Source organism: Mesoplodon mirus (genome assembly GCF_964341445.2).
Source record: "Mesoplodon mirus genome assembly, chromosome: 5".
In the NCBI taxonomy this organism is placed as follows: Eukaryota; Metazoa; Chordata; class Mammalia; order Artiodactyla; family Ziphiidae; genus Mesoplodon; species Mesoplodon mirus.
Window position 1 is genome coordinate 91,797,708 of NC_138980.1, and position 27,915 is coordinate 91,825,622.

Consider the following 27,915-nt stretch of genomic DNA (forward strand, 5'->3'; position numbering starts at 1 on the left):
CAGAGATGGAAAACCATCCTGATCTTTCAAATACCTTCAACCAGAACTTGGAAGTGAAGAATGTGAAACTGCTTGTTTGGTTACTTTTCCTCCCCTTTTATTTTTTTTATTTTTATTTTTTTAATTTTATTTATTATTTTTGGCTGTGTCGGGTCTTCGTTTCTGCACGTGGGCTTCCCCTAGTTGCGGCGAGCGGGGGCCACTCTTCGTTGCAGTGCGTGGGCTTCTCATTGCGGTGGCTTCTCTTGTTGCAGAGCACAGGCTCTAGGCACATGGGCTTCAGTAGTTGTGGAGTGTGGGCTCAGTAGTTGTGGCTCGTGGGCTCTAGAGCGCAGGCTCAGTAGTTGGGGCACACGAGATTAGTTGCTCCGTGGCATGTGGGATCTTCCCGGACCAGGGCTTGAACCCGTGTCCCCTGCATTGGTAGGTGGATTCTTAACCACTGCACCACCAGGGAAGCCCACCTCCCCTTTTAAATTACAGATTTAAAAGAAGGGTCAATCACTGTAAAAATATATATATTATTTGCAAATTCAACAACTCTTTGATTTTGAGTACTTGTCACATCACAGTAAAATTCCAAACTAAAAATTTTGCTGTAATTTATTCAGTGCTTTGAACAAATGCAAGATAAATGGTTCCAATGGCTGATCCTTCCTCTGCATTTATCAACAAAGACATCCCTACAGCTCAGACTTGTGATTTAAAAGCTTAAAAGATTATATGAAGTTGCCCTACTTGAACATGTTTTTTTGTTTTTTGGTCTTCTTTCTAAGACAGTCCTATCTAATGGCCATGGATCTGTTTTCTTTTAATTTCCTTGGGTTATTTTCCTTAATATCGTAAAATGTGATCTAGTATCTCAAATGGTTCATGTTGAAAAGTGATTTCAGGCTTATACAGAATTCTCACTCTTGTAGTTAAAACCCTGCACCTTTTAGTGTAAGAGAAAGAGTCTGCAATCAGATGACAATCTGATACAGACAAAATCTCAGACCTGGGGTACAGGAACGTCAGGTCCCACAGCCCTGGGATCCAGCCTTGACTGCAGGCCAAATTTCTCTGACTTAGGCAGAGTCATCCAGTGCCAGAATGCAGACTAACAGACAAGAGGGAAAACTGATTCTCCATTTCAAGGTCTCTGTGCTTCTAAACACAGAATGCACAAACCTCCTTAAAATAAATCACTTAGAAAGCTCATCAGGGAGAGTGTAGTCCCTGTCTTGTTCGCTCCGAGGAGAACACGCTACAGTTCTTTTGATACCCCATCATTTCCTGACCACCAGATTCTAAAATCAGAACCTATTCTTGTATTAAATTGGCATGTTTACCAATGTAATGAAAAGAAGGTGAACATATAGGCTACTATGATGTTTAAAAACTATATATATGACCTTTTCCCCTACTAGCCAGTTTCTAAGGCATAAAACCATCTGCTTTTCTCACCAATCCAGAGATGCCCTCTTACTTGTCCTCCTTCACCTACTCCTGTCTCATGTGAACCATTTGAACACTCCCTTTCTCGTGTCTATATCCCAGGTGTGAGTTCCAGTCATCCTACCTCAAACCAAATGATCTCTGAAATGTTCACAAGTGTTCAGTTCTAATCACTAGTGCTACCTTCTGAGAGAAGCCCTTACTTCAATTGCAGAAAGAAAGTTTCTGACGGTTGTCTCCTTCCATTTTCCACAATCTGTTTGTTTCTATACCTTCTTAATCTTCCTTTCTTCACAGCAATCGTGCATTTTAATCACTGAATTTCATGAGATAAAGTTGCCTATGTGGCCACCCCTTTCCCCCAACAACACCCTTAGGACTGTTCTAGAGGAAGAATTATAACACCCAGACTTTTAAGCTAGGCATTCACAGAGGGTTTGAGCTAAATTATTTTGGTAGAGGCACAATATGGGGCATCTGAGTCTTAGAGTGCAATACCAGGCTCTGTGTGCCTGTCTCTGCTCCCCATAACCTACCCTTTTGAGGATCCTTGGAGACAGCTATCCCTGGAATATGCATGGAGCCTTTCACCCTAGGCTATAAGATTCCTCAGCTTAAATGATGGCCACTACCACCACTACTCTCCTCAGAATCCTACAGGATTGAGGTCCACTGTCTCTTTCTTCTGTTTGTTGACAGGCTTCTTCTCTTTTTATAGCTCTCAGCATCTTCCACCTTCCCACTTGCCTGAACTCACTGTTTCCTCACTACCTCTAAGTATCATTTAAGAATTTACTACATACTACAAGTTATTTTATCTATTCTCCTAAAATAACATCTGGTATTTCAAATCATAGCTGTGATGCAAGATAAAAATATGAACTTCCTTTTGTTGTGGATATGAATATGAATAAAAGTGCTTATAAGTATGGCTCAAGAAAAACCAATTCATGGACAGTTAATACCTTTACTATAATAAAGAACTCATCATAATAACTTCCAAGTCATTCAAAAGTGATCTAAGAACAGGACTTTAGAAACTAAGTTGTGACATCTGGACTACATAGATCAATCAACAAGACTAGAGAGAAATGCTGAAAGAGTGAGATTTTCAGTCAGAAGATTAAGGCTCAAATCCTTTCTCTAACGCTTATTAGCCATGTGACCTTGAAGAAATTTCTTAACTTTTGAAGTATATGTACATAATTTTTTTAGTAAATTAGTTATGCTCCCATTTTTCCATGCCTACCTATACTCATTCCCTTTGGCTTCCAACTCCTCCCATTAAAACTAGAAACTATTTCCTCATTCTCTGAGTCAGGGCTGGCCTTGTACTTTGGCCAATAGGATGCAGCAGAAGTAGTGAAGTACCAGTGCCTAGTCTGGGCCTTGAGAGGACTTCATGCACCACTCACTCTCTTGGAAACCTATAACATCCATGTGAGCGAGCCTGCGCTATCCTGCTGGAGACACAGATATCCTTCCAGTTCCAGGAACACAGAAGCAAAAGCAGTTTTCCCTACAGACTCCACAACAGTAAAGTCCTAGACAAGGGCTCTCACTGGCCTTGCCTGGGTCATGTGTCATATCTGAACCAACCACAATAGCCAGGTGAACGGAGCTCTCGGACCCTATGAGTTCCTTTTTTTTAAAACTCTGCTGGGTCTTCATTGCTGTGTGTGGGCTTTCTCTAGTTGCGGTGAGCAGGGGCTACTCTTCGTTGCAGTGCACAGGCTTCTCATTGTGGTGGCTTCTCTTGTTGCAGAGCATGGGCTCTAGGCATGCAGGCTTCAGCAGTTGCAGCATGCGGGCCCTAGGGTGTGCAGGCTTCAGTAGTTGCCTGGCTCAGTAGTTGTGGCTCACAGGCTCTAGAGTGCAGCCTCAGTAGTTGTGTCACACGGGCATAGCTGCTCCATGGCATGTGGGATTTTCCCGGACCAGGGATCGAACCTGTATCCCCTGCATTGGCAGGTGGATTCTTAACCTCTGCACCACCAGGGAAGTCCCCTATTAGTTCTTGTGCTGATCCCTGTGTGAAGAGAGGAAGCAGTCTGCACTAAAGGAGTAGAAAGGGATAGGAAATGTGCTGAGTTGCGAAAATAATAGTGCCAGAAGCCTGGAATAATACATTATTGCTACCCTCCAATTTATTACATATGCAATTGTCCTTCATTATTACTGGACTACATCTTTGGACTTGTAGTCCATAGTCCAGTAAGGCAGAAAGAAGATAACCTGCCCTCGGAAACAGAATTTTGGGCTTTTTGCTTACATCTTTCTCTATAACCACTCATAATCCTCTTAACCACCATGATATGGAGCAATTCTGGGAACATAAAGGAACTTAAACAAACATATATGTACTTTTAAGGAAAAGCACTTTATTATACTTAACTTTCCATTCTGTCACCAACATACAAATATCCTCATTGCATTCTAACAGGGTTTTTGGTGTTCTGGATACTGAAATTTTAGAGGCTTAAGATACCATGGCTGAATTTATACCCAGGCTTTAAAGATGATGTCTCTTGTGAACTGAATCATAGGATTGCAGAGACAGAAGAAAACTTAGGGATCACTTAAATCTAAATTGGATGAAGGGAGACCTTCAAGATGGCAGACGAGTAACACGTGGAGATCACCTTTCTCCCCACAAATACATCAGAAATACATCTACATGTGGAACAACTCCTAAAGAACACCTACTGAACGCTGGCAGAAGACCTCAGACCTCCCAAAAGGCAAGAAACTCCCCACGTACCTGGGTAGGGCAAAAGAAAAAAAGAAAAACAGAGACAAAAGAATAGGGATGGGACCTGCACCTCGGGGAGGGAGCTGTGAAGGAGGAAAAGTTTCCATGCACTAGGAAGCCCCTTCACTGGCAGAGACGGAGGTTGGCAGGGGGGAAGCATCAGAGCCACAGAAGAGAGCGCAGCAACAGGGGTGCAGCGGGCAAAGCAGAGAGATTCCCGCACAGAGGATAGGTGCCGACCGGCCCGAGAGGCTTGTCTGCTAACCCACCAGGACAGGTGGGGCCTGGGAGCTGAGGCTCAGGCTTCGGAGGTCAGATCTCAGGGAGAGGACTGGGGTTGGCTGCGTGAACACAGCCTGAAGGGGGCTAGTTAGCCACAGCTAGCCAGGAGGGAGAACGGGAAAAAGTCTGGACCTGCCTAAGAGGCAAGAGACCACTGTTTTGGGGTGTGCGAGGAGAGGGAATTCAGAGCACCACCTAAACGAGCTCCACAGACGGCAGTGAGCCGCGGCTATCAGAGCGGACCCCCGAGACGGGCATGAGACGCTAAGGGTGCTGCTGCAGTCACCAAGAAGCCTGTGTGCGAGCACAGGTCACTATCCACACCTCCCCTCCTGGGAGCCTGTGCAGCCCGCCACTGCCAGGGTCCCGTGATCCAGGGACAACTTGCCCAGGAGAACACACGGGGCGCCTCAGGCTGGTGCAACGTCACGCTGGCCTCTGCCGGCCGCAGGCTCACCCCGCATTCTGTACCCCTCCCTCCCCCTGGCCTGAGTGATCAGGCCCCCTAATCAGCTGCTCCTTTAACCCTGTCCTGTCTGAGTGAAGAAAAGACACCCTCAGGCGACCTACATGGAGAGGTGCGTCCAATCCAAAGCTGAACCCCCGGAGCTGTGCAAACAAAGAAGAGAAAGGGAAATTTCTCCCAGCAGCCTTAGGAGCAGCAGGTTAAATCTCCACAATCAACCTGATGTACACTGCATCTGTGGAATACCTGAATAGACAACGAATCTTCCCAAAATTGAGGCAGTGGACTTTGGAAGCAACTGTACACTGGGGGTTTGCTATATGCAACTGACTGGTTTCCGGTTTTATGTTTACCATAGTTTAGTATTTACAGTTTATTATCACTGGTAGACTTGTTTATTGATTTGGTTGCTCTCTTCTTTTTTTTTATATATATATTTAATTTTTTTCCCCTTTTTCCCTTTTTTGTGAGTGTGTATGCATATGCTTCTTTGTGTGATTTTGTCTGTATAGCTTTGCTTTTACCATTTGTCCTAGGGTTCTGTTTGTCTTTTTTGGGGGGTGTTTTTTAGTATAGTTTTTAGTGCTTGTTATCACTGGTGGATTTGTTTTTTTGCTTTGGTTGCTCTCTTCCTTCTTTCTTTTTCCTTTTTTTTATTCCTTTTAAAAAAATTTGGATATTTAAATTTTTTTTTATTTTAATAACTTTATTTCTTTTTATTTTCTCACTCCCTCTGACCCTCCCTCCCTTCCTTCCTTTCTTTCCTTTTTCTCCCTTCTCCTCTGAGCCATGCAGCTGACAGAGTCTTGGTGGTCCGACCAAATGTCAGATCTGTGCCTCTAAGGTGGGAGAGCCAAGTTCAGGACACTGGTCCACCAGAGACCTCCTGGCTCTATGTAATATCAAATGGTGAAAGCTCGCCCAGAGATCTCAATCTCAATGCTAAGACCCAGCTCCACTCAACAACCAGCAAGCTACAGTGCTGGACCCCCTATGCCAAACAACTAGCAAGATAGGAACACAAACGCACCCATTAGCAGAAAGGCTGCCTAAAATGATAATAAGGTCACAGAACCCCAAAACACACCACCAGAGGTGGTCCTGACCACCAGAAAGACAAGATCCAGCCTCATCCACCAGAACACAGGCACTAGTCCCCTCCACCAGGAAGCCTACACAACCCACTGAAGCAGCCTTAGCCACTGGGGGCAAACACCAAAAATAACAGGAACTACGAACCTGCAGCCTGCAAAAAAGGAAACCACAAACACAGTAAGTTAAGCAAAATGAGAAGACAGAGAAACACACAGCAGATGAAGGAGCAAGGTAAAAACCCACCAGAACAAACAAATGAAGAGGAAATATGCAGTCTACCTGAAAAGGAATTCAGAGTAATGATAGTAAAGATGATCTAAAATATTGGAAATACAATGGAGAAGATACAAGAAACGTTTAACAAGGACCTAGAAGAACTAAACAATAAATGCTGCAGAGGGTGTGGAGAAAAGGGAACTCTCCTGCACTGTTGGTGGGAATGTCAATTGATACAGCCACTATGGAGAACAGTATGGAGGTTCCTTAAAAAACTAAAAATAGAACTACCATACCACCCAGCAATCCCACTACTGGGCATATATCCTGAGATAACCATAATTCAAAAAAAAAAGAGTCATGTACCACAATGCTCATTGCAGCATTATTTACAATAGCCAGGACATAGAAGCAACCTAAGTGTGCATTGACAGATGAATGGATAAAGAAGATGTAGCACATATATACAATGCAATATTACTCAGCCATAAACAGAAACGAAACTGAGTTATCTGTAGTGAGGTGGATGGACCTAGAGACTGTCATACAGAGTGAAGTAAGTCAGAAAGAGAAAAATAAATACTGTATGCTAACACATATATATGGAATCTTAAAAAAAAAAGGTCTGAAGAACCTATGGGCAGAACAGGAATAAAGATGCAGACATTGAGAATGGACTTGAGGACACGGGGAGGGGGGAAGGGTAAGCTGGGATGAAGTAAGAGAGTGTCATGGACTTATATACACTACCAAATATAAAATAGATAGCTAGTGGGAAGCAGCCACATAGCACAGGGAGATCAGCTCAGTGCTTTGTGACTACTTAGAGGGGCAGGATAGGGAGGGTGGGAGGGAGATGCAAGAGGGAGGAGATACGGGGATATATGTATATGTATAGCTGATTTGCTTTGTTATAAAGCAGAAACTAACACACTATTGTAAAGCAATTACACTCCAATAAAGATGTTAAAAAATAAATAAATAAATAGGCTGAAAACAGAAAAGACATCTCAAGTTACAGGCTTTGGGGCCATGGATGGGGCAATTGTTGCTACTGCTGTTCTTGTTCAATGTGTAACACAGATGCTGTATGTATAAATATGTAATCCAGGTATAGTGTTAAACTTTGGAAATACTTTATTCAGTATCATTACAAAGACTGAATGTCTTATAAAATTTAAAACTAATATATATATTAGTTTACAAACTAGTTATACAAAATAGTATAACTTATAACAAACTTGCTACTGTTCAAGAGATCAATCCAGAAATTAAGAATTCCAGGAGAGAAGTGAGCAGATTAAGATGTATGTTGCCTACTCATTCTGCCTACTTTATGATGCTCTAATCAGTGTCTCATTTTCGTTTGAACTGAAATGTACACCCTACTGTATAATTTTAAATAGCTAAGCTAGTTAAATAAATGATTTGCTTGTGCCAACCCTTTCCGGGCCATGTCAGAGACTCTGACAGGAATTTACAGATAATTATATTACCTTAGACAGCAGTTGTGTTATGAAGAGACTTAAAATTCAAGGACAAACTAAGCCTATTTTTTGCTGCACACATGAGTAAGAAAATGCAGAACTATGTCATGAATTCCAAGAGGTCTGAGAAATTCTTTAATATTTAATTGTATTTAATTGACCATTCCTTTTACCTCCTTGAATTTAGTTTGCCTGTGCCTTTTCATCTATAAAATGTAAAAAACACACGTAGGGCTTCCCTGGTGGCGCAGTGGTTGAGAGTCCGCCTGCCGATGCAGGGGACATGGGTTTGTGCCCCGGTCCGGGAAGATCCCACATGCCGTGGAGCGGCTGGGCCCGTGAGCCATGGCCACTGAGCCTGCGCGTCCGGAGCCTGTGCCCCACAATGGGAGAGGCCACAGCAGTGAGAGGCCCGTGTACCACCAAAAAAAAAAAAAAAAAACCACATGTAGACTGAATCAGCAAAGTTAATACGGGTAAGACGCTTAAAATGCATGTGTTCACAATGCCATATCTTACTAAAGCTTATCTATATTAAGTTTAGCAGAGAGGAAAACTACTGGAGAAATGAGAAACACAGAAGATAATCTTAACACTACATTTAGGCACAAAACACAATCAGCATGCCAATAGGAAGAAAACACAAAAGTTCAGTTAATTAAATCTTTTCTGGAAAAAATTCTATATGAGTAAATACTTACAAATACTAAATTAGATAGATAGATAGATAATAGATAGATACCAAATCTTGGTTGTGAAGTAAAATGGAAACAGAATTACAAAGCTAAAAGGAACCAGGAGATCTTCTACAGGTGAAGAAATTTAGGACCCAAAGAGGTAGGGTGACTTGCTATTGACATGGCTATTTGGTGACAAAACCACACCTAGAATCTATCCATGGCTCTGGCGTTTCCACTCACTGCTGTAACCAGTTCATCTGTTTATTGAGCTGGTCTGCACAGGCTGTACACAGAAAGCAGCTTTATCCTTTTTTCCACTGCCTCTTCAAACCTGCTTTCTGGGCTCATTTTCTACCTTTGATTGGAAACTTGGGAAGGTCCCATAGTTCTCTTTATCCCTTTAAGTTGCAAGAAAAGTCTTACTTGGGTATTTTAAAAGCCCCTTTTATTTACTGTCCAAATTCAAAAATCTTCTCTAATTTAAATTGGCTCCATCTTCCTAAGATTCGGGCAGGAGCATGGGCTTAGGTTCTTCTACCTTTCTTGCTTCACCTCTGCCCACGATCACACAGCAAATAAGCAGCAGAGCCAGGATTTGAACCTAGATGGTCTGGCTCTTGTCAGTTAATCTCTTCTCACTGACCTCCCTTTAGTCTCCTCCATCAGGCCCTCTTGCTGGCAGTCCACCTCTCCAGGCAACCTTTTAAAATAACCTCACTTGTGGTCTAGGGGAAACATGCACCTTTGCCACCCCCTTTCTGGTGGTGGAGACTGTTCCCACCAAAGCTCTCTCTCTCTTCTGAGTCACTGCAGGCATGGGTAGCTCCAGCCACAGTCTCTCTTAGTGGGCATCACTGTCCTTGAGTCTCCCAAACTTCCATATCTATCAAGTTCTCCCAGCAGTTCCCCACAGAGGGACAGACGGAGATCTTGCAGCATGCCAATGACTCTATCTAACAATCTTCATCACCAATTCTTAGGCTCCAACCCAGAGGTGAGCAATGGGCTGATATAGGCAGAACTGGTTGCCCAGTCATATAACACAACCTGCTTAGGTAATCTTCAGGATTTGGAAGTGGAGAACTGGAGAACATCAAACTGGAGAACAATTATACCACAGAAGTCCACCCACTGGAGAGAAGGCTGAGCCCCACATCAGGCTTCCCAACCTGGGGGTTCCGGCAATGGGAGAAGGAATTCCCAGAGAATCAGACTTTGATTTGGAAGTACTTGGTAACTAGGGTGTTCATCTTGGTTCATCTTTTGCGTACCGCAAAAATAAATAAATAAATAAATAAATAAATAACTAACCATAAACTCTCAGAATTGGAAGGGATTTTTAAACTCATTCAATTATGTACCAGTTGCTAAGATATTTCTAAGCTCTTACCTGTCCATGCTTGAACACCCTAATGATGAGAAACTCACCATCTCTTCAACAGTTTGTGCCCATCTGGGACTGCTTCCAACCATCAGTCATTATATGAAACTCAAAACTGCCTCTTTAAGGTTTCCACCCCTTGATCTTAATTTGATCCCTTGGGATCACACAGAACAAGTCTAATCCCCCTCTCACAGGACAGACTTCCAAACATGTGAAGCTAGTGTCACTCCATCTTCTATAATGTACTTTCTAATACCCAGTTCCTTCAGCCACTTCCTTTATAACACAGATTCTATTGTTGTTATCTTGCTTGTCTTTTCCCTGAACAGTCCCTAGCCTGCCTATGGCCCGCGTGAGGTATAGCACCTAGAAATGAAGACAGGATGGTCCAGGCAGGAGAACAGGAAACATCTCTCTCCTTCAGCATGGCACACTTTTTGATTAATAAAACCTAAGTTAACATTTACGCTGCCAACTGCCATGGTACATGCTGATTTATACTATATTCACTGCCAACAACATTCCCTTAAGTCTTTCCCAGGTGTGCTACAGCTAAGATATGACTTATCCTGTACACAAGCTGTTGATTTTAGGACACAAGTAGTGGTCTTTACATATATGCTGTTTAAAATCATTCTTTTAACACTCATCAAGTTCAAGCCTAAGATTTTAGGATCCTGTTTGACCATTTAATTTATCTTCTTTAACTTCATATCATCTCAAACTGTTAAGAGTGTCTTCAACACCTTTATCCAGATCACCAATAAAAAGGATTAAAGGAAAAGGCCAAAGACATCCCTAGAACCATCCCTCCATCTGATATCAACCTATCAAACAACACCCCCTGGTACCTATTCAATTAATTATCAATATACACAATGACACATTTCATTTCAGCCAGAGGAGTATGATAAGAGACTTTGTCGTGTCTTGTTCAAATTCAGATTTCTAGGTTCTCCACCCTTCCCAGCTCTGGAGGTCTGGATGTCTTGCTAAAAAAAGAAATTTGGGGACCTTCCCTTATGGCCCAATGGGTAAGACTCCATGCTTCCAATGCAGGAGGCCCGGGTTTGATCCCTGGTCGGGAAACTAGATTGCACACGCATGCCTCAACTAAGAGTTTACATGGCGCAACTAAAAAGTCCACATGACGCAACTAAGAGCCCACATGCCACAACTAAGCCTGTATGCTGCAACTAAGCCCACATGCCATAACTAAGAGCCTGCATGCCACAATTAAAGATCTCTCATGCCACAACTAAACATGCTGCAATGAAGATCCCATGTGCCGCACCTAAGACCAGGTACAACCAAAATAAATAAATAAATAAATATTTTTTTGAAAAAGCATTTAAAAAAAAGAAATCTTGCTGTGATGGGTGTTAAACCCATTCTGGCTTCTCATGAATAAGTGATGCTGCTTTTAAGGACTCACCAATCACTTATTTGTTAGTACATTACAGAATTGAGACCACCTTCATTGTTATAGACCAGAGTTTATTGAAATTACTTCTTCCCCTTTTAAAAAGTTTGAAGGATCAGAATCCTCAAACTTCTCCCATCTTTCAGCCCTTTTGGGGCTCGCCATGTTTTCTCACAGATTCCTGACAGAGGTTCTGTGTGGTCAATTTCACTGTGTTGCCTCAGTACTCAGGGATTTAATTTATTCAGCTGAGAGACTTCAGATTGGAGCAACTTGGAATTCTCTTTCAGTGACTAAAACAAATATTAACATTAATACAGCTAAAGCAACTGCAGCAGTGGTGGCGACGGGGGCAGGGCAGAGCAGAGCAGGGCAGGGTGGGGCAGCCAGCCGAGCTCGGGGCAAGGGAGCCATGAGCAGCCAGTGCAGTGTCGCCAGTCCATCCACCTCCCCTCTCCCCATGGCATGGCGGTGGGGAGGAAGCGAGAAACATAGCTACTATTTTATGTTGTAAAGTGGACGTCTTCTAAAAATTTCCTGAGAAGAATGTTGAGTACAAGGACATGCACTCACTCCCTATTGCGAGAGCACCAGAATCACAACTAAATGCTGAACAATCATGGACAGGAAGACACTGGAACTCACCAAAAAGATACTCTACATCCAAAGACAAAGGAGAAGCCGCAATGAGATGATAGGAGGGACGCCATCACAGTAAAATCAAATCCCATAACCGCTGGATGGGTGACTCACAAACTGGAGAACAATTATACCACAGAAGTCCACCCACTGGAGAGAAGGCTCTGAGCCCCACATCAGGCTTCCCAACCTGGGGGTTCCGGCAACGGGAGAAGGAATTCCCAGAGAATCAGACTTTGAACGCTGGTGGGATTGGATTGCAGGACTTCGACAGGACTGAGGGTAACAAAGACTCCACTCTTGGAGGGCACACACAAAGTAGTGTGTGCATCAGGACCCAGGGGAAAGGTGCAGTGACCCCATAAGAGACTGAACCAGACCTACCTGCTAGTGTTGGAAGGTCTCCTGCAGAGATAGGGGGCAGCTGTGGCTCATCTCGGGGACAAGGACACTGGCAGCAGAAGATCTGGGAAGTACTTCTTGGTGTGACCCCTCTCGGAGTCCGCCATTAACTCCACCAAAGAGCCTGTAGGCTCCAGTGCTGGGTCACAGGCCAAACAACCAACAGGGAGGGAACTCAGCCCCACCCATCAGTAGACAAGCAGATTAAAGTATTACTGAGCTCTGCCCAACAGAACAACACCCAGCTCTACCCACCACCACTCCCTCCCATCAGGAAGCCTGCACAAGCCTCTTAGATAGCCTCATCCACCAGAGGGCAGACAGCAAAATCAAGAACTACAATCCTGCAGCCTGTGGAACAAAAACCACATTCACAGAAAGATAAACAGAAGAAAAAGGCAGAGAACTATGTACCAGATAAAGGAACAAAATAAAAACCCAGAAAAACAACTAAATGAAGTGGAGATAGGCAACTTTCCAGAAAAAGAATTCAGAATAATGATAGGGAAGATGATCCAGGACCTCGGAAAAAGAATGGAGGCAAAGATCGAGAAGATGCAAGAAATGTTTAACAAAGACCTAGAAGAATTAAAGAACAAACAAGTAGAAAAACTAAAGAACAAACAAACAGATGAACAATACAATAACTGAAATGAAAAATACACTAGAAGGAATCAATAGCAGAAAAACTGAGGCAGAAGAACGGATAAGTGACCTGGAAAACAGAACGGTGGAATTCACTGCCGTGGCAGAGAATAAAGAAAAAAGAATGAAAAGAAATGAAGACAGCCTAAGAGACCTCTGGGACAACATTAAATGCACCAACATTTGCATTACAGGGGTCCCAGAAGGAGAAGAGAGGGAAAGGACCTGAGAAAATATTTGAAGAGATTATAGTTGAAAACTTCCCTAACATGGGAAAGGAACTAGCCACCCAAGTCGAGGAAGCACAGAGAGTCCCAGGCAGGAGAAACCCAAGGAGAAACACACCAAGACACGTAGTAATCAAACTAACAAAAATTAAAGACAAAAAAAAATTATTAATAACGTACAAGGGAACTCCCATAAGGTTAACAGCTGATTTCTCAGCAGAAACTCTACAAACCAGAAGGGAGTGGCACAATATATTTAAAGTGATGAAAGGCAAGAAGCTATAACCAAGATTACTCTACCTGGCAAGTATCTCATTGAGATTTGATGGAGAAATGAAAAGCTTTACAGACAAGCAAAAGCTAAGAGAATTCAGCACCACCAAACCAGCTCAACAGCAAATGCTAAAAGAACTTCTCTAAATGGGAAACACAAGAGAAGAAAAGAACCTACAAAAACAAACCAATAACAATTAATGGTAATAGGAACATACATGTTGATAATTACTTTAAATGTGAATGGATTAAAGTGCTCCAACCGAAAGACACAGGCTCGTTGAATGGATACAAAAACAAGGCCCATATATATGCTGTCTACAAGAGACCCACTTCAGACCTAGGGACACAGACTGAAGGTGAGGGGATGGAAAAAGGTATTACAGGCAAATGGAAATCAAAAGAAAGCTGGAGTAGCAATACTCATATCAGATAAAATATACTTTACAATAAAGAATGTTACAAGAGACAAGGAAGGACACTACATAATGATCAAGGGATCAATCCAAAAGAAAGCTATTACAATTATAAATATATATGCATCCAACATAGGAGCACCTCAATACATAAGGCAAGTGCTAACAGCTCTAAAAGAGGAAATCAACAGTAACACAATAATAGTGGGGGACTTACACCAATGGACAGATCATCCACAGAGAAAATTATTAAGGAAACACAAGCTTTAAATAACACAATAGATCAGATAGATTTAATTGATATTTATAGGACATACCACCCCAAAACAGCAGATTACACTTTCTTCTCAAATGCACATGGAACATTCTCCAGGATAGATCACATCTTGGGTGACAAATCAAGCCTCGCTAAATTTAAGAAAATTGAAATCATATCAAGCATCTTTCCTGACCACAACACTATGAGATTAGATATCAATTACAGGGAAAAAAATTGTAAAAAACACAAACGCATGGAGGGTAAACAATACGTTACTAAACAACCAAGAGATCACTGAAGAAATCAAAGAGGAAATAAAAAAACACCTAGAGACAAATGACAACAAAAACATGACGATCCAAAACCTATGGGAGGCAGCAAAAGCAGTGCTAAGAGGGAAGTTTATAGCTATACAATCCTACCTCAAGAAACAAGAAAAATCTCAAATAAACAATCTAAACTTACACCTAAAGGAACTAGAGAAAGAAGAACAAACAAAACCCAAAGTTAGCAGAAGGAAAGAAACCATAAAGATCAGAGCAGAAATAAATGAAATAGAAACAAAGAAAACAATGGCAAAGATCAATAAAACTAAAAGCTGGTTCTTTGAGAAGATAAACAAAATGGATAAATCATTAGCCAGACTCATCAAGAAAAAGAGGGCTCAAATCAATAATATTAGAAATGAAAAAGGAGAAGTTACAACAGACACCACAGAAATACAAAGCATCCTAAGAGACTACTACAAGCAACTCTATGCCCATAAAATGGACAACCTGGAAGAAATGGACAAATTCTTAGAAAGGTATAACCTTCCAAGACTGAACCAGGAAGAAATAGAAAATATGGATAGACCAATCACAAGTAATGAAATTGAAACTCTGATTAAAAATCGTCCAGCAAACAAAGTCCAGGACCAGATGGCTTCACAAGTGAATTCTATGAAACATTTATAAAAGAGCTAACACCCATCCTTCTCAAACTCTTCCAAATAACTGCAGAGGAAGGAACACTCCCAGACTCATTCTATGAGGCCACAAACACCCTGATACCAAAACCAGAAAAAGATACAACAAAAAAAGAAAATTACAGACCAATATCACTGATGAACATAGATGCAAAAATCCTCAACAAAATACTAGCAAACAGAATCAAACAGCACATTAAAAGGATCATACACCACGATCAAGGAGGATTTATCCCAGGGATGCAAGGATTCTTCAATATATGCAAATCAATCAATGTGATACACCATATTAACGAATTGAAGAATAAAAACCATATGACCCTCTCGATAGATGCAGAAAAAGCTTATGACAAAATTCAACACCCATTTATGATAAAAACTCTCCAGAGTTGGTCACAGAGGGAACCTACCTCAACATAATAAAGGCCATATATGACAAACCCACAGCAAACATGATTCTCAATGGTGAAAAACTGAAAGCATTTCCTCTAAGATCAGGAACAAGACAAGGATGTCCACTCTCGCCAATATTATCCAACATAGTTTTGGAAGTCCTAGCCACAGCAATCAGAGAAGAAAAAGAAGTAAAAGGAATACAAATGGAAAAGAAGAAGTAAAACTGTCACTTTCTGTAGATGACATGATACTATATATAGATAATCCTAAATATGCCACCAGAAAACTACTAGAGCTGATTAATGAATTTGGTAAAGCTGCAGGATACAAAATTAATGCACAGAAATCTCTTGCATTCCTATACACTAACAATGAAAGATCAGAAAGAGGGATTAAGGAAACAGTCCCATTCACCATTGCAACACAAAGAATAAAATACCTAGGAATAAACCTACCTAAGGAGGTAAAAGACCTGTACTCAGAAAACTGTAAGACACTGATGAGAGAAATCAAAGATGACACAAACAGATGGAGAGATATACCATGTTCTTGGATTAGAAGACTCAATATTGTGAAAATGACTATACTACCCAAAGCAATCTACAGATTCAATGCAATCCCTATCAAACTACCAATGGCATTTTTTACAGAACTAGAAAAAAAAATCTTAAAATTTGTATGGAGACACAAAAGACCCCAAATAGCCAAAGCAATCTTCAGGGAAAAAACCCGGAGCTGGAAGAATCAGGCTCCCTGACTTCAGACTATACTACAAACTACAGTAATCAAGACAATATGGTCCTGGCACAAATACAGAAATATAGATCAATGGAACAGGATAGAAAGCCCAGAGATAAACCCACACACATATGGTCACCTTATCTTTGATAAAGGAGGCAAGAATATACAATGGAGAAAAGACAGCCTCTTCAATAAGTGGTGCTGGGAAAACTGGACAGCTACATGTAAAAGAATGAAATTAGAACATTCCTTAACACCATACACAAAAATAAACTCAAAATGGATTAGAGACCTAAATGTTAAGACCGGACACTATAAAACTCTTAGAGGAAAACATAGGAAGAACATTCTTTGACATAAATCACAGCAAGATCTTTTTTGATCCACCTCCTAAAGTAATGGAAATAAAAACAAAAATAAACAAATGGGACCTAATGAAACTTCAAAGCTTTTGCACAGTATAGGAAACCATAGACAAGACAAAAAGACAACCCTCAGAATGGGAGAAAATATTTGCAAACGAATCAACAGACAAAGGACTAATCTCCAAAATATATAAACAGCTCATGCAGTTCAATATTAAAATAAACAAACAACCCAATCCAAAAATGGGCAGAAGACCTAAATAGACATTTCTCCAAAGAAAACATACAGATGGCCAAGAAGCACATGAAAAGCTCCTCAACATCACTAATTATCAAAGGAATGCAAATCAAAACTACCATGAGGTATCATCTCACATCAGTTAGAATGGGCATCATCAGAAAATCTACAAACAACAAATGCTGGAAAGGGTGTGGAGCAAAGGAAACCCTCTTGCACTGTTGTTGGGAATGTAAATTGATACAGCCACTATGGAGAACAGTATGGAGGCTCCTTAAAAAACTAAAAATAAGGGGCTTCCCTGGTGGCGCAGTGGTTGAGAGTCCGCCTGCCGATGCAGAGGACATGGGTTCGTGCCCCGGTCCGGGAAGATCCCACATGCCGTGGAGCAGCTGGGCCCATGAGCCATTCCACTGAGCCTGTGCATCTGTAGCCTATACTCTGCAATGGGAGAGGCCACAACAGTGAGAGGCCCACGTACAGCAAAACAAACAAACAAAAAAACTAAAAATAAAATTACCCTATGACCCTGCAATCCCACTACTGGACATATACCCAGAGAAAACCATAATTCAAAAAGATACATGCGGCAGTTCCCTGGTGGCGCAATGGTTAAGAATCCGCCTGTCAGTGCAGGGGACACGGGTTCGAGCCCTGGTCCTGGAAGATCCCACATGCCACGGAGCAACTAAGCCTGTGTGCCACAACTACTGAGCCCACATGCCACAACTACTGGAGGCTGCGTGCCTAGAGCCCATACTCTGCAACAAGAGAAGCCACTGCAATGAGCCCATGCACCACAATGAGCACCACCTGCTGACCACAACTAGAGAAAAGGCCGCGCCCAGCAACGAAGACCCAATGCAGCCAAAAATAAATAAATAAATAAATAAATTTATTTTTAAAAAAAGAAATACACATGCACCCCAATGTTCACTGCAGCACTGTTTACAATAGCCAGATCATGGAAGCAACCTAAATGCCCATTGACAGATCAATGGATAAAGAAGATGTGGTACCTATATACAATGGAATATTACTCAGCCATAAAAAGGAAATTGGGTCTTTCGTAGAGATGTGGATGTACCTAGAGACTGTCATACAGAGTGAAGTAAGTCAGAAAGAGAAAAACAAATATCGTATTTTAACATATATATGTGGAATCTATAAAAATCGTACAGATGAACCAGTTTGCAAGGCAGAAAGAGAGACACAGATGTAGAGAACAAACATATGGACCCCAAGGGGGGAAAGCTGGGTTGGGTGGGGCGATGCATTGGGAGATTGGAACTGACATGTATACACTAACATGTATAACATAGATAACTAATAAGAACCTGCTGTATAAGAATTAATAAATATAACACTCCACTGTAAAGCAATTATACTCCAATAAAGATGTTAAAAATAATAAATAAATAAAAAAAATTAAATTAAAAAAAAATACAACTAAAGCCACTCATTAGAAACCCAGGTTTGGGGGTTTGTGCTGTTGGAGCTATGCTGTGCCTCATAGGAGCACCAGTCTCACAGAAGATCTTCTAATGCTGTCTGCTCCCCCAAAGAAAGACTCTAGCACCACCAAATAGAAAAGTTACTAATATGGAAACAGATGTTCCTAAGAATACTCCTGGAAATGTATGGATATGAAACACATGCCACATATATTTAGTTATAAAAATAAAAAATCTTATTTTTATCTAGCAACTATTTATTTCCAGAAAGTGACTAAGCGCTGCAATCAAGTCATACCTGACTTAAAAAAAAAAACTGAGACATTGAGCTGTCTAACCCACAAAAGAAGTATCTATTAATGATTCAACTCCAATTGCTATGTATATTTCCTGGCAGGCTGGCTCCTGACTAAAAGCACCAGCTTTATTTTTCTGATTGGCTTAGGACATATAGTTCTAGAGCACAGGAATCTTACCACTGAAAGATGTTTCATTTTTGTCTGGACTGGAATACATAAGATGTTCTTTTGGATTACTCAAAGTAGCATATTAAAACAGGTCTTTCCCATGCAACTTGACCAGATATTTAAAAAAAAAAAATCAAAGCATCATCTCTGAAAAACTATAAAACCAGGTTTAAAAAACACCTAGGGAAGTGGGTGATTCTACTCAAATGTGGATATTCGATTGCTAATTTCATTCCAATTAAAGTGTAACTGAGAATATGCATCTATGAATTATAGTGCAGGTTTTGTGCTTGGCTTGTACTGCCACCTGGTGGTTTCCTGCTTGTGCTAATATCAGACTAGTAAGGAATTTCCTGAATTAGCATTCACTTAGCAGTTTCTTTGCAGTATCACTGTCATTGACAAGTCAGTACTTCTATAAGATCTCTAAAATGGTGGTGCAGAAGACATTGCACATAAAGTCTCTGGTAACTAAGTTAAGACGAACCCCATCTTATTCAAACACATCATTTATATATGAACACAATAAGCATAATGATTAGTAAATTAATAATAATAAATCTGCAAGAAAAAAATTTAAGCCCAATCACACCACAAAAGAAGAACAAAATGAAAGAAAGAGACAAAGCCTCTTTAAACATAGGCCTGCCGAGCTTTTAGTAATAAATAAATAAATAGTACTTCCCTGGTGGCACAGTGGTTAAGAATCCACCTGCCAATGCAGGGGACAGGGGTTTGAGCCCTGGTCCTAGAAGATCCCACATGCCGCGGAGTAACTAAGCCCGTGCTCCACAGCTACTGAGCCTGCGCTCTACAGCCCAGGAGCCACAACTACTGAGCCCGCGTGCTGCAACTACTTAAGCCCACGCGCCTAGAGCCTGTGCTCCGCAACAAAAGAAGCCACCGCAATGAGAAGCCCGTGCACCGCAACAAAGAGGAGCCCCCGCTCGATGCAACCAGAGAAAACCCGCGGGCAGCAACAAAGACCCAACGCAGTCAAAAATAAATAAATAAATTTATTTAAAATATATATATATATGAATATCAGAAAACCAAACTGGAAATTTAGGGGTTTGTATTTATGCAAATGAGTAGTGTTAGAAAAATAGTTTTCATAGAATCCCTTAAGGTATTAATACTTCTTGATATATTTCAGAACTCATGTTTCTCTTTTGTGAAATTTCTCTTTTTGGTTTAGGTCCCACGGTGTTCTCAGCATTCAAAAGATTAACATGAATATTTTATTATTAAGCATTATATTTGTTAAATTATATCTATTATAAGAATTTGGCCTGTAGATACATGGAATTTCCCTTTAATTACTGAAGATAAAGAAGTTTTAAATTTTGCCAAATCAAGATTATCAATTAGTGTTTTACTCCATCCATTTATTAATTTTTTAAAATAAAGATAATTTATTAATTTGAAAGGTAATACTTTCTCATGGCCAAAACTAGGAAAGTCTCTCTACTACATCACCATCCCTTGTAACCAGTTTCTTCCAGAAACTGCCGCTGATTGTTAAGTTTAGGAAGTCCATTGTACAATCAAACAAATGTTTTCACTTAGCCTTTCTATTATTTGATTTTTGTTCCATTTAATTCCTTAAACTACACAGGTCTTATTTTGATTTATATCAAGTAATACTCTTATTTTTTCCAAAATGACAAATCCCTCTTGCCAGTGACAGGTGTGGGTCAAAGCCCTTCCTTCTCTGCTGATTTGTGATGCTTGCTTTAAGACACATTAAGATGTAACATACAGCACGAACTGTTATCAGTTATATCTTCCATTCCATTGACAGCGAGTGCCTGTGCCAATACTACACTGAGTTAATTACCTTATAAAGTTGAGAATGTTTTAATATTTAAGTTTAGAATACTTGTTTAACATTTAGTGTTAAGTAAGGAGTTAGTCCTCCACCATTACTCTACTTTTTCTAAATTTTTCTGGCCATTCTCATCAGTTTCTTATTCCAAATGAACTTCAGAATGATTTTGTGAAGTTCCCAAACAATTTAACCAAGTTACTTTAATAAAGAGACTCTGTGAGAACTGCTCTAAATTATAAATTATTTGGGGAAGAATTATTACCTTTACAGATAGGTTGTTAGTAGAAAAACAGGCTTAGTGATAAGCCTTCCAACGCTCTTAAGCTGGACCGCGTTTCAAGGAACAAATTGATGAAGAAACTCAAACTGGGTTTTGTGCCTGCAATGTGGCAGGAGGCAAGCAGAGAAATCCCCTAATTCAGAATAATTTTAAATGCTGGAAAAAATATTTTAAAATATCTTTCTAAATGCATGGCTGAGTTGGTTGAAAAATAAGGGAAGTCCTCAGGGGCCACACATAAGAGATAGCATGAACCCAAAGTAAGTTCTGGAGCTCGCATTTGCCTGGGACATCTACCTACCTATCCCTGGTGGCTTGCGGCTTAGGCTTCATAGGGCCAGTTGGGAGTTAGGACATCAGGCCTGAACAAGTGGAAAGTAGAACTAATGACCCGTGCATAAAGTTGTGACCCCTGAAAGGTAACACCCTCAGTAAGTGAATTAGGTACGGTGGGGGGGTGGGAGTGAATCACCCTACAGAGAGAAATAGTGGAGATAATTAACCCACTTATTATTAAGAAGGACAAAACAGGGGAAATGTTTCCCTTGAAAGTGACTAACACCAGCCTTCCCTCATGCAGGAGAGAGCACAGCCTATTCTACGTGGAATGCATGAGACAGTCTGACAGTGCTCCCAGGGTAGCAAGTGCCCCAAATGCCTAGCAACACCATACATAAATCTTTTCTAGAGGAACACACCCAAATGATTACAACTTAGTTTCCAAAGAACATATGCTTACAGTTTAAAAACAAAACATAAACCTACAAGAAAACAACATGTGACAGTGAGTGGAAACAGTTAAGACAATGCCAATTTTTGACCTTGAGAAAATCTAAATGAGTGTGTTTATATTTAAATATAAATCTCAAATATACTTTTTGAGAAATAAAAGGGGGTACCTAACAAAGGAACAAAAGATATCACAAGTAACTTACATCTTTAAAGAACCAAAGAGAAATGCTAGAAAAATAATTTCTAATAATTGACATTAGAAACTCAGTATAGGATCTAGCTCAAGATAGCAATGTAAGAGGCTCCTAAGCTCATCCTGCCACAGACACATGGAATCAACAGCTACATACGAAACAACTCCCTCTGAAGGAAATCCAGAAACTACCTGACTCCCACTCATTGGGCAAATGAGAAAAAATCCACATCAAGCTAAGTAGGAGAAGCTGAGAAACAATCTCGCCATAAACCCCACCCCTGGTGCAGCAACACCCAACTGGGAGGGAACTCACTACTCCCAGCTTCTTCCTAAGGAGTGAGGGATTTAGACACCCCCAATCTGGTGCCCCAACTTTTAAGACCTCCATCTGAGAGACAGGTACCCGAAAGACCAGTGGGGCTTGCATCCATAAGACCTACAAGGCCATAGGGATCTAAAAGATAGTTCATAAAGGGCTCCCACAGACTCACAATGGCTAACCCCCCACGCCCAGCACAGAACCAGTAGACTGAAAGCTGCCCAGTCTCTCCAGAAAAGAGGCCTATTTGCATACTTTGATAGCTATGACCTGACGGGTAGGCTTCTAATCTAACACATATCAAGGGGCTGACTGCATTTTTTGCTCCCTTCCCCCTACAATTAATGTTTTTGACATGATATCTTACAACTTTTTGTTTTGTATATCCCTTAACTACTCATTGTAGATACAGATGATTTTACTACTTGTACTTTAACTTTCCTACTGCTTTGTACAGAGTTGATTAACTATGTTTACTGTATATTTGCCTTTACCAGTGAGCTTTTTCCTATTGTAATTTTCACATTTCTAGTTGTGGCCTTTTGTTTTTCCCTTAGAGAAGTCCTTTCATCATTTCTTATAAAGCTGGTTTGGTGGTGCTGAACACTTTTAGCTTTTGCTTGTCCATAAAACTTTTCATGTCCCCATCAAATCTGAATGTAAGCTCTGCTGGGCAGAGTACTCTTAGTTGTAGGCTTTTCCCTTTCATCACTTTAAATATATCGTGCCACTTCCTTCTAGCCTGCAGAGTTTCTGCTGAAAAGTCAGCTAGTAGCCTTAGGTGAGTTCCCTTGCAGGAAACTTGTTGCTTTTCTATTGCTACTTTTAATATCCTCTCTTTAACTTTACTTTTTTCCTTTTTTTTTTTTTTTTTTTTTTTTTTGCGGTACGCTGGCCTCTCACTGCTGTGGCCTCTCCCGTTGCGGAGCACAGGCTCCGGACACGCAGGCTCAGCGGCCATGGCTCACGGGCCCAGCCACTCCACGGCACGTGGGATCTTCCCGGACCGGGGCACGAACCCGCGTCCCCTGTATCAGCAGGCAGACTCTCAACCACTGCACCATCAGGGAAGCCCACTTTTTTCCATTTTAATTAAAATGTGTCTTGGTGTGATCCTCTTTAGGCTGATCTTCTCTGGGACTCTCTGTGCTTCCTGGACCAACAAATTTCAAAACACGGCACAATGGATACATTCCTCAGAAGCATAACTCACCTAAACTGACTAAAGAAAAAACCTGAATGCTTCTACAACCATTAAAGAAATTAATTCAGTAGTTTAAAATCTTCTTACAAAGAAAATACTAAATCGAGACAGTTCTAAAAGCGAGGTTTAGGGGCTTCCCTGGTGGCGCAGTGGTTGAGAATTTGCCTGCCAATGCAGGGGACACGGGTTCGAGCCCTTGTCTGGGAGGATCCCACATGCTGCAGAGCAACTAGGCCCGTGAGCCACAATTACTGAGCCTGCGCGTCTGGAGCCTGAGCTCCACTACAAGAGAGGCCGCGATATTGAGAGGCCCGCGCACCGCTATGAAGAGTGGCCCCCGCTTGCCACAACTAGAGAAAGCCCTCTCACAGAAATGAAGACCAAACACACCCATAAAATAAAATAAATAAATAAATTTAAAAGCGAGGTTTATTTTTTAATTCTGACATTAAATTTTTCAGAGAAGAGGAAAAGTTCTCCAACTAATTTTATAAAGTTAGTATAGGCATACTCCACAGAACATTTCCCTGCTTAATGTTTTCCCAATAAATTAACTCTTGTATTTAATACTCCAACATCATGTAACATATATATCATTCAAAACAACATTTCAACTACGTATATAGGAAATAATATATTTAGGACCCAAAACTCCATACATTTTTACCAATAACAACAACGAAAACAACAACAACAGAGGTGTGGGAAATGCCCTGAGTTACATGACAAACACAGCTGGCAATGTGTTCTCAGCATCATGTGTCAGGAAATCAAAAAACACACTGAATATCAATGAAGGGGATATTCACACAGATGCCAGTAGTCATAAAAGAAGCACTAAAGTATCATCCTCAGTGTGAGTCATTCTCTGCCACATTTCCATAGTGCCTTTCATATTTCATATTACCCTTTTTTCCCCTGGTTTTGTATTATAAGAACCAAAAAAGCTGAGGAAATGTTAAAGATTAATGAAAAAGAAGCAAACCAAGCAGAAAAGCAGTAACAATGAAAGAGAATATGTTACTGCTGACAAAGCAACTATTTGTTAACAACTATATTGTTTGGTGATCAGGAAGCAAAGTTATAGACATTTACAGCCTAATGTTATAGTTTGTTATTTAATTGAGGTTTGTTTACTATATTTTAGTTACATTTTAGGAAATTGGTTTGGGTTAACAAGTAACTCATTATAATTTTACCATTTAAAACAGAGGGCAATAGATTCCCAATTAATATTTTTGCATAGAACATCTGATTTTCAGAAACAAATTACTAATATTAAGTAGATATCTGTATAATTCTAATATCAAAACTATCAAAGACAGTATGAGAAAGATAATCACAGTCCCCTCTTGTCCGTAAACACAAATTCTAAACAGAATATTTTTTGAAATGACAAGTTTGGTTTCTTCCAGAAATGTAAGATTGGTCAACATTAGAAAATGTATTAATGCAATTCACCTCATAAACACATTACAGGAAAAAAACCTATGTTCATCTCAATAGAGGCAGGAAAAAAACATTTAATAAAATTCAACATTCACTCATGATTAAAAAAAAAAAACTATTAGCAAACTAAAAATAGGGCACTTCCCTAACCCAATAAACAACAAGAAATGCATTAAAATGTCATACACGTCATATATACATGCTGAAACTTTAAGAGCATTCCTTTAAAGCCGTGAACAAGACAAGGATGTCTATTATCACTCTATTCAACATTGCCCTAGATGTCCTAGTCTCAGCATTCACACACACACACACACACATGTGTGCATGCTCACACAGTATAAGTAGAAAGGAAGAAGGTTTCCACAGATATGATTGTTTAAAGGGAAAATCCAAAGAAAATCTACAAATGCTTCTAAATTATAAAAAGTATTCAAATTATTTAATATCTATTGTATATTAAATCAGATCCCTAACACCCAACATAAACAAAATGTCAACCCCATATGGATTAAGCACTTTAAAATGAAATGTGCACTGCTTATATGCAAAATCTTACTTATGTTCCTGCCGAGAAAACTGGAATGGCACAAGGAGTGGGGTAAGAAAAACAGCCCACTTCTCACTCTCCACCCCTTACAGGGTGCATTAGTTTTCTCTTGCTGCCATAACAAATTAACACAAATTTAGCAGCTTAAAACAACACAAATTTATTATCACAGCTCTGTAGGTTGGAATTCTGTCACGAGTCTCACTGGGCTAAAATCAAGGCATCAGTAGGGCTGTGTTCTTTTCTGGAGACTCCAGGGGAGAATCTGCTTCCACGTACGTTCAGGTGGTTGGCAGAATTCAGTTCCATGCAGCTGCAGAAATGAAGTTTCTGTTTCCTTGCTGGCTGTCAACTGAGGGCCATTCCCAGCTTCTAGAGGCTGCCTGTATTATTTGGCTTCAAGGATCTTCCCCCTCCATCTTCACAGCTAACAATGGAAGGTTGAGTCCCGTTCCTGCCTTCTCTTCTGCCACATCTCTGACTCCCCACTTTTCCTCTTCGTTTTTTATCTCCTCATCTCATGGTCCCTCACGTTAATCATATCTGCAAAGGCCCTTCTTTACTATGTAATGGAACACATTCACAAGTTCTGGGGATTAGGGTGTGGACACCTTTGAGGGACCATTAGTCTGCCTACCATACAGAACAAGGAAACTGGGTCTGTTCCACACTTGCACTAACACTGTATGTCGTTTGTACATCTTTCCGTAATGCCTCTGCTCCAACAGGGTAGAAAATATCCCCCTTTTCTCACGTCCTTTCTGCTTGTGTTGGCTGAATTACTGAATTTTCCTTCCCAGGCTACGTGAGGTCGAAGCAGACAGGAAGATGAAGAATTTAGAATTAATTTCCTAACACCAACATTATCCAACAATTGAAACAAATGCCTCCCCTCTATCTGTTCTTGAAACATCCAGAGTTTAGGGACGAGTTACAAGCGGCAGATAGGAAAGAATGGGGTGGGAACAAAATGTCAAGCCATTAAAAGAAAAACAGCAGCATAGTTCCCCCTTCCTTAAGAACTCAACCCAAGAAGTTTCCATACCTGGGGTGGCAGTCAACAAGGAGAGTCTAGCTCATGAGAGTCATTAATTGGGTGTCACTATGTACAATACAGCGTGAGATAATTCAACAAACCTTCCTTAATTCTTTAAACTAACCTATGTGGTACATAGGTAAAGGTATTATCATGTAAAATAGGAACACTGGGCTTAGAGAGGTGGTCATATACCCAAAAGCACAAGCGTCAAAGAGCTGGATCGAAACCTAGGTCTGCTGGCTGCAGACCTCTCCCTGACTTTCCCTAGCAAGAAGGCAAGATTGAAATTTGTTATAATCCTCAAACGGTACCCTTTAGTGTATTCAAATAACACTCTTTGAGGTGTCATTCCCCTTCCCCAACCTTTCTCTCCCCAGATGTTACAGAGAATTCCTAATGCAGGACTTAGAGTTATTTACCTTATTATCATATACATTTACTTCTGTATGGTCACTGTCCCTATTGTCCCAACAGGGATGTCATCATTCAGGCCAGTCCTTGTGTGATGATCACTGGGCTCTGGGCTTGAATTTTCTTTTTCTTTTCTTCTTTTCTTCTTCCTTCCTTCCTTCCTTTCTTTCTTTCCTCTTTCTCTTTTTATTTTTCTTTCCTCCCTCCCTCTCTCTCTTTCCTCCCTCGCTCTTTCTTTTTCTTTCCCTTCCTTCCTTCCTCCCTCCCTTTCTTCCCCTCCCTCCCTCTCTTTCTTTCTGCAATAAGCTTCAAAGAAACAAAGAAAGGTGCTGGGATGTGGTCTCTGGGTGAGTCTCTATAGGACTCACAGGTGCAAGGAGACCCAGGTGCTAACACACAGTCCAAATCACCGCAGTCTTTATCCCTTCAAGGAGTTATGGTTATCAGCAAGAAAGTAATTAACTACCTCTGCTTTCTTTCTGTGGTAATAATCAATTCTAAACTTCCAGCATAAAATCCCAACTCCTTGGTGCTAACACACAGTCCAAATCACCGCAGTCTTTATCCCTTCAAGGAGTTATGGTTATCAGCAAGAAAGTAATTAACTACCTCTGCTTTCTTTCTGTGGTAATAATCAATTCTAAACTTCCAGCATAAAATCCCAACTCCTTACCACAGGTACAAAGCCCTACATGATTCGCTAATGCCTGTCTCTTCCGCTGCCTCTGACGCCATCTTGCACTCCACACGCGCGCGCGGCTCCAGGCACGCTGGCCAAGGTCTAGCTTCTGAGCACCTGAAAGGTGACTAGTCTGAACTGAAATGTACTGGAAGCATAAAATACACACTGAGGGCTTCCCTGGTGGCGCAGTGGTTGAGAATCTGCCTGCCAATGCAGGGCACACGGCTTCGAGCCCTTGTCTTGGAAGATCCCACATGTCGCGGAGCAACTAAGCCCGTGAGCCATGGCCGCTGAGCCTGCGCATCTGGAGCCTGTGCTCCGCAACAAGAGAGGCCGCGACAGTGAGAGGCCCGCGCACCGCGATGAAGAGTGGCCCCCGCTCGCCTCAGCTACAGAAAGCCCTCGTACAGTAACGAAGTCCCAACACAGCCATAAATAAATAAATAAAATAAAATAAAATACACACTGGATTTTGAAAACCTAGTAGGAATAAAAGAATGCAAGGTATATC

The 27,915-nt window shown here is 40.9% G+C and overlaps 1 long non-coding RNA gene across 2 annotated transcripts in view; it reads right to left on the bottom strand.

Annotated features, from left to right (window-relative positions):
* The window catches only part of LOC309804528, a 249,681-nt gene that overhangs the window by 221,234 nt on the left and 532 nt on the right, over positions 1-27,915 (bottom strand). The window lies entirely within an intron of this gene.